This window comes from Mirounga leonina, unplaced genomic scaffold (assembly GCF_011800145.1).
Source record: "Mirounga leonina isolate KUSES-001 unplaced genomic scaffold, KU_Mleo_1.0 Mir_154, whole genome shotgun sequence".
NCBI classification, from domain to species: Eukaryota; Metazoa; Chordata; class Mammalia; order Carnivora; family Phocidae; genus Mirounga; species Mirounga leonina.
This window is the reverse complement of record NW_023270389.1, coordinates 9,476,602-9,483,060: the sequence shown is the minus strand read 5'-3', so window position 1 is coordinate 9,483,060 and position 6,459 is coordinate 9,476,602. Positions and strand designations below refer to the sequence as shown.

Sequence of the window (6,459 nt, the reverse complement as noted above, 5' to 3'; positions counted from 1 at the left end):
CTCTGAATTTTCTGTTCTTAAGCCGTGTCAACCTGTTTCCACTTCTAAAACCAAAACAAAACAACAAACAAACAAAACAGCTTCTTTATCCCAATTCAGAACTTTTCCTTGTGCTGCTCTCTGTCTGAAATGCTTTTCTTGCCCACCCTTTTCTAGCACATTCCTACTCCTTATTCAGGCCTAAACCATTACCTCCTCAGAGGCCACCCGGATTTCACAGTTTAAATTAAGGTTCTTCTGTTCTCTTGAATGAGACACTATTCTTTTACTTGTTATAGTTTGTAAGAATGTAATTGTATGTTTGTTTAACACCTGACCCTTCTGCTAGAATATAAGCCCCATGAAAGCAGATATTCTATCCATTCTATGCCCTATGAATGGTGCTTAGCTCCTAGGAGGCCCTCCAAAAACATCTGAAAAATAAATGAGCCATTTTTTTCGGACCTCAAATAGTCTGTGTCATCTTCAACAAATCATGTCTGTCTTCAAAATCAGCTTTTTTTTTTAAAGACTTATTTTTTATTTGAGAGAAAGAGAACACACGGGGAGAGGCAGAGGGAGAGGAAGAATCCGGAGCCGACTCAGCACTGAGCACAGAGCCCAACACGGGGCTTGATCTCACAACCCTGAGATCACAACCTGAGCTGAAACCAAGAGTTGGATGCTTCACCGACTGGGCCCCCAGGGGGCCCCTCAAAACCAGCTTTTCCTATCACACCCAAGGCTAACCCGACCAAGCTCTTGAACTCTAGACGTCCCAGCCGTCGCTTAACACATACACAGTGTAACGCCGCTATGCTTTTGGGTCATTTCGTTCTGCGTTGCCCCGGCAGATCCACTGCTCCTCAGCGCAGGGCTCCCGTCTGTCACTTCCTCTGCCTCCAGGTCTGTGCACGAGGAGCCGTGTTCAGCAAACACCCAAGCCTCACTTTCGCGTTACCTGTGATCAAGTGGCATTCGGTGTCTGCCCAAGGAGAGGCAACCCGGAGACCATGTCATAGCACCGTTCACCTGCATCACTGACCCGTGGTCTGAATCTCAGGACTGTGGGTGCTAGTACCCCGCTCTTTCGGGTCATTTCCCCCAAAGCTAGCAGTTTCCTTCGTGACCATGGCTGCGGCTGCCTGCACGTGCGGTTGGCTTTGCATGTGGCCCTCCTCAGTCATAGAGATGCCTCCTTCAGGCATCTGATGAGCCCCCAGGCCACTTGCACCAACACCCACCCTCCCCCGCCGTTCCCATTACATCCCCGGATGGGGGGCTCATGACCTGGAAGGGGCTAGAGCTGCACTTCACCAGAAATGTCAGGGACTCCCAGTCGAGAGCATGAGATGAGAAACAGGATCCACTTCCCTCATGAGAGTCCTGAGTGCCCTTGAAGGGGAGCTGGCCTCACCCTTTGCCTCTAATCTTCTCCATCTCGGAGAGGAGGAGTGGCGGAGGATTAGCAGGTCTTATCAGGAAGCATTAAGCTCACTGGAGATAAAGCACAACCCTGGGGCTGGAAGGGATGGGAGGACCCAGAGGGGACGTCAGGACAAGGGTTAGGAGGGGAGTGAAAAATGAAACATGGCTCGTGTAACCCAGATGCTACAATTCAGCCGGGCACTGGGTGGATGGGGACAGCAGGGTGTCAGTGACCGTCCACCAGGCAGCAGAGGCAAAAGCTGTCTGCAGGTGCTTCGTGTTCCGGGTGAAGAGAGAGAGCTGGCGATTGGGTAGGGGACTGCAGACTCCAGTGTGGGGCACAAGATCCCAAATATCCCTTGCCCTCCGATTTGTCCAGCACTCGGATCTTGGCTGACCCTCCGCCGACCCTGGGAGCTCCATGCTGTCAGTGTGCCCATCTTCCTGAGGAGAAAACTGAGGCTCACGGAGGTCAGAGGACATGAGGGCACAAGCCTAGCTGGTGGCGGCGCGGGGACTGGCTTCGGACCCCGTACCCTGCCTGTCTGTGTGCTGCCATGGCTCAGCCCGGCAGTGGTGGAGACCGGCCAGCACCCCATTCCCAGCAGCACTAGAAAACCTCGCCCTTACGGCTGCTGCGGCCTGGGGCCTCCTGGTGCTTCGCTCCTTGAGGAGGGGCTTGGGTTGCCCCGCGGCCCCGGGTGGCTGATGCGGCCGCTTGGGTCGCTGATCACAGAGGCGCTGCCTTTTCTGATGTGTTAACACTAAACAGGCCCCGAGAAGTGGCCGCCGTTTATGAATGGCTGTCACGAGAAGAGAAATGACGCGAAGTCAGCGGTAACCGTTCAGGTGACCACTCCCAGCCAGGCAGGGCCCGCGTGGTGCCGGGGTCCCTGGGAGGGGTTGGGGCGCACACGCCAGCTTCAGAGAGACCCCCACATGGTATTGGGGGAGCCGCCTGCCGTTCTCACCGGGACTCCCAAATCAGCGAGGTACCCTGGAGTTGTCGCAGTGGGTTTTAGAAAGAGGGGTGCCTGTGTCCAGGTGGCGGGAGAACCGTCCGCATCCAGGAAAGCCTCCCGAGTCTGGGAGGTGCGCCACTGAAGGGCCCCAAAGGGAGGTGAAGGAGATGACCTGAAAGGTCTCGGTGCCGGCTGCTTTCCACACAGGGCCCCCCGGCACATCTCAGCAGCCAGGGGGGCTACTCCTGTGGCAGTGAGGTTCAGTAGCTGGCCCGGGGCCTCAGCCGGCCAGCAGCCCCGCCAAGAGCCCAGGCCCCGGCCACCCCTGTCCCCCTGCTCTTTCTAACCCGCTGCCTTCTCTCCTAGGAAGGAGGCACTCAGAACTCGCTCTGCAAAATATCGCTGTCCCTCTACGGTTCCCTAGTCTTTTCCAAAACGGTCCTAGCTGTAGCGTGTTTCTCTGATTCGTGTGTTTCCTCACTCCTTCGGAAAGGGAGAGAGTTGTTCTGAGGTCAGGGGCGTGGACGTCTCGGAGCTCCCGCTGAGAGTGGTGGTAGACATTTGCAGCGACAGCAGCTCTTTCTGGGGGGTGGGGGGGGCAGAGAAGGCAGCCCCCAGCTCTCAGGGACCCCGAGCCGGCGTCTGGGCTGCAGATTTGAGCCCTGGGCCGCCTCCTCCAGGAGCTTCCTTGAGGGTCCCATGTCAGCCCTGATGGTCACCAGCAGATAGTGACCCAGACCCCCCAGCTCCTGGACTTCAGAGTCTGTTCGTCCCTCAGATTCTCCAGACCATCGCTGTTTGGACAGATGATCGGGAAGAGAAAGAAGACCCACTTCTGGTGGCAGAAGGACCCTTGGCTCACAGGACGGACATCCCTCTGGCTCCTGGGAATTCTGGTACTGTTGTTCCTTTCCCAAGGCCGCCTCAGGCCACCATGTTAGCCCTGCGGACCCTTCTCCCTCATTAGGCTCCGGTATGCTAGCCGGATGGAACCAGCGGCTCACGGTGCCGGCTGAAGATAGAGCCGCTGGCTCCCCAGCGCCGGGGTTCAGGTCAGAAGACCTGGGTTCGAGCGCCAGTCATGTGACCTTTAGCAGATGCCTTAACAATTCGGTGTCTGCTTTGCACGCACGTCACTGGGCGATGAAATCTGTCCTGTCACCGTCACTGGGGGGTAAAGACCGTCAAAGAGCTCTCCGCACTGAAATGGGCCATGCACGCATTATTGTTATCATGATGGAGCGTGACTCTTGTCACTAGAGGATGACTCTCAGCTTCAAGGAACAGGGAGGTCACGGCTGTGGCCCTGGGGCTTCCGGGCAGAAAGGCATTCAGACTCTGAGGATGAATGGGTCCCAGACGGTTCAGCTGCTGTTCCCTGGCCCTGCTCAGAGCCAGAGGGGAGGAGAAAGGCTGGCTTTGCCCACAGGGAGCCAGGGCTGTTTTCCACACATACTCAGGGGTGGGTGGTGGCTACCCCTTGTCCCACCCAGAAGTCACCCTCCCAGATCTGCTCTGAGCTGTGGGCTCTGGGTGGCATGCAGGACCCTGAGCACTTCCAGTTCCTGGATAGGATGCCTGCAACTCAGCCATATCCTCACGGGGACTCCCCACCCTGTCCCGGGCCCTCCTGAGGTGACAGTGTCAGTCAGATGAGAAGCCTAGGACTTGGGGACGATTCTAGAGCGTGTAAGCCATGCTGTTCCAGCTCCGGAAGGAGCTGTAAGCTGCAGACTTCGCAACCCAGGTGGACAGATGGGACCAATGAAATGATTTGCATCCAAATTATTGTTAATATGTCTGCTGTCATAAATATATTTTATTCTCTCCATATAAAATGATTTTGTCTCTTTATAAGAAGTCTTCACATAATTAACCGGACGATAATCATGAAACATATTTAGAGCAACCATTCCCATTTTACATGGGTAAGTGGAGGCCCGAAGAGACGAAAGAGTGTGCTCAAGGTCACCCTGGCAGGCCTGGGGTGGGGCAGGCCTGGGGCCCAGGCCTCTCAACTCCTCCCTAGTCCCTCCCTGTGCCAAGTGCACAGTCCGCCGACCCCGGACAGGAGCTGGGGACAGGAGCGGTCATCCTTAGAGCCGTGCACATTGGGCACCTCCGGGCCAGTTAGGATCTGTGGCCTCTAAAGACAAGAGAGGGCAGATAGGAACATCCCAATGTATTCAACAGAAGCAAAGAGAAATGTGCAGGCTGTCAGATTACAGTGAAATAAATAAGACCGTGGTGTCTGAGGGCACCTCAGTGGGGTTTCTGGGACAGGCCTGCCTCAGAAAGCCTCTGGCTGGCGCTTTCTCTTGGGGCCTGACCTTTCCAAGCTGGCTTTGGGCCTGTGCCAGGCTGGGGTGCTCAGAGGCTGTCAGAGGTCTGGCTAATGGGGAGTAATAAACCAGCATCCTCGGTCAGCATCTTGAAGGGCAGGTGGGCTGAGGAGGTCGGGGCTTCTGGGCATGAGTGGCGGCCGAGTCATGCCTTGGCAAGTTGGGAATGGCCAGAAACAGGCCAATGAGATGTTGCTTTGCTCTTGGCATGGGGGTAGGGGACTGGGGTCAGGTGCTGGGGTGTGTGGGGACCACGAGGCTGGAAGGGGACTCAGGCTGGTTCTGGGAGAGCAGGATGCCGCCCTGTCTTCCTCCTCCTGAGGGCCACCAGCTGAGCCTCCATTCCCAATGGCAGCATCCACACCTGAGGCTGGGGGTCTCAATTCAAAACCAGATTTTTTTAAAGGGACTCAAATAATTGAAAATCTGTTTCAAACGTTCATGAATAACCTTCACATTTTGTTAAGAAATTTGTGTCAGAAAACTAAACCCACACTCCCAAGATGTCTTCATGGCCTCTGGAGCCAAGGAGCCTGTCTGGTGCTGGGCCCCATGTGGGCTTTAAGGAGGGAGCAGGTATTTGCCTATTGTCTGTATCCCCATGAGGCCATAAGCAGCTTACTCAACGATACTCAGCCATTTGTTGAACACGCATTTCATGCTAAATGTGCCGTGTGCACATCTGTGAAGTGAGGCTGTTACTTTCCCCGAATTGGAGATGAAGAAACTGAGGCCCGAGAGGTTGACTAACTTGCCTGGCATTGCCCAGCTAATCGGTGACAGCCAGGATTAGAAACCAGGTTTCCAGAGACTCCGTGACGTTATGCTGCCTCATTAAGGGGTGAGTGAATGAATGAACCAATAAATGGATAAGGGGGGGGGCTCAGGATATTGCCTGAGCACTTGCTTTTGTCCTTCCTGAGCAAACCTGGGGAACAAAGGGTTTAATCAGATTGGAAATAGCCAGCCTCCTCGCCTCCCAGCTGGTTTGCTCAGCTGGTCAGGACATGACGTTAATGAGACTGGGGTCTTGGGGTCGGACCCAAGGGACCCTCTCAGCACCTGAGTTCGCATTCTTTACCCTGCCAGCTACCAACTACCAGTCACAGCAGAGTCTAGATTCAAGAGAAACACCCAGAAAAGTGCAGGTAGTGGGTCAGCAGAATCATCCATGAGTCGCAGAATGTTAAGGCAACGTGGGAACTCATGAGCCCCCTGCTCATCTTAACAGATGGTGACCCCGAAGCCCAGAGAGGGGCCATGACACAGCCAGTGACCCAAGTCCTTCTGACCCCGGGTACCCCAGTCCGTAAAGTAGTAATTGGGTCACCACATCCTATTGTTTCATCCCTGCCCCCACCGTCCCATTCCCTGTTTGCTGATTGTCCAGGTTTCTGGGCAGAGATGCCCAAGAGAGGAAGCAGCCCAGAGTCCAGGAAGGGCCTGGCCTTCGGCAGCACAGGGAGGAACTCACATCAGCCCAAGGGATGTCTACACAGTTGCCAGGAGCAGAGAGACCAGCCTCTTCCCAGTGTCCATAGACAGTGATTAGCATGCAGGAAAGGCGAGGGTCTCCCCAGAGGTACCCATCACAGGTGGCAGGAAATGGGAGGGTTTGGCAGCTGAGGGAGGAGGGATGTGTGGAGGACGTGAGATTCTGCCCGGGTGCCCAGCAACTCAGAATCCCTTTCCCTTACCTCCCCACCTCCCTCGTACTCAGGGCCATACATGGGCCCCCTGGCCCCCCC

General features: G+C 55.4%; 1 long non-coding RNA gene across 1 annotated transcript; it reads left to right on the top strand.

The window, feature by feature from the left end:
* Window positions 1-609: 609 nt before the first annotated feature.
* On the top strand, window positions 610-4,207 carry LOC118014055. The gene is made up of 2 exons (XR_004680182.1): window positions 610-1,073; window positions 1,787-4,207. It is a non-coding gene; the product is annotated as an uncharacterized LOC118014055 (long non-coding RNA).
* The last annotated feature ends 2,252 nt before the right edge of the window (window positions 4,208-6,459 follow it).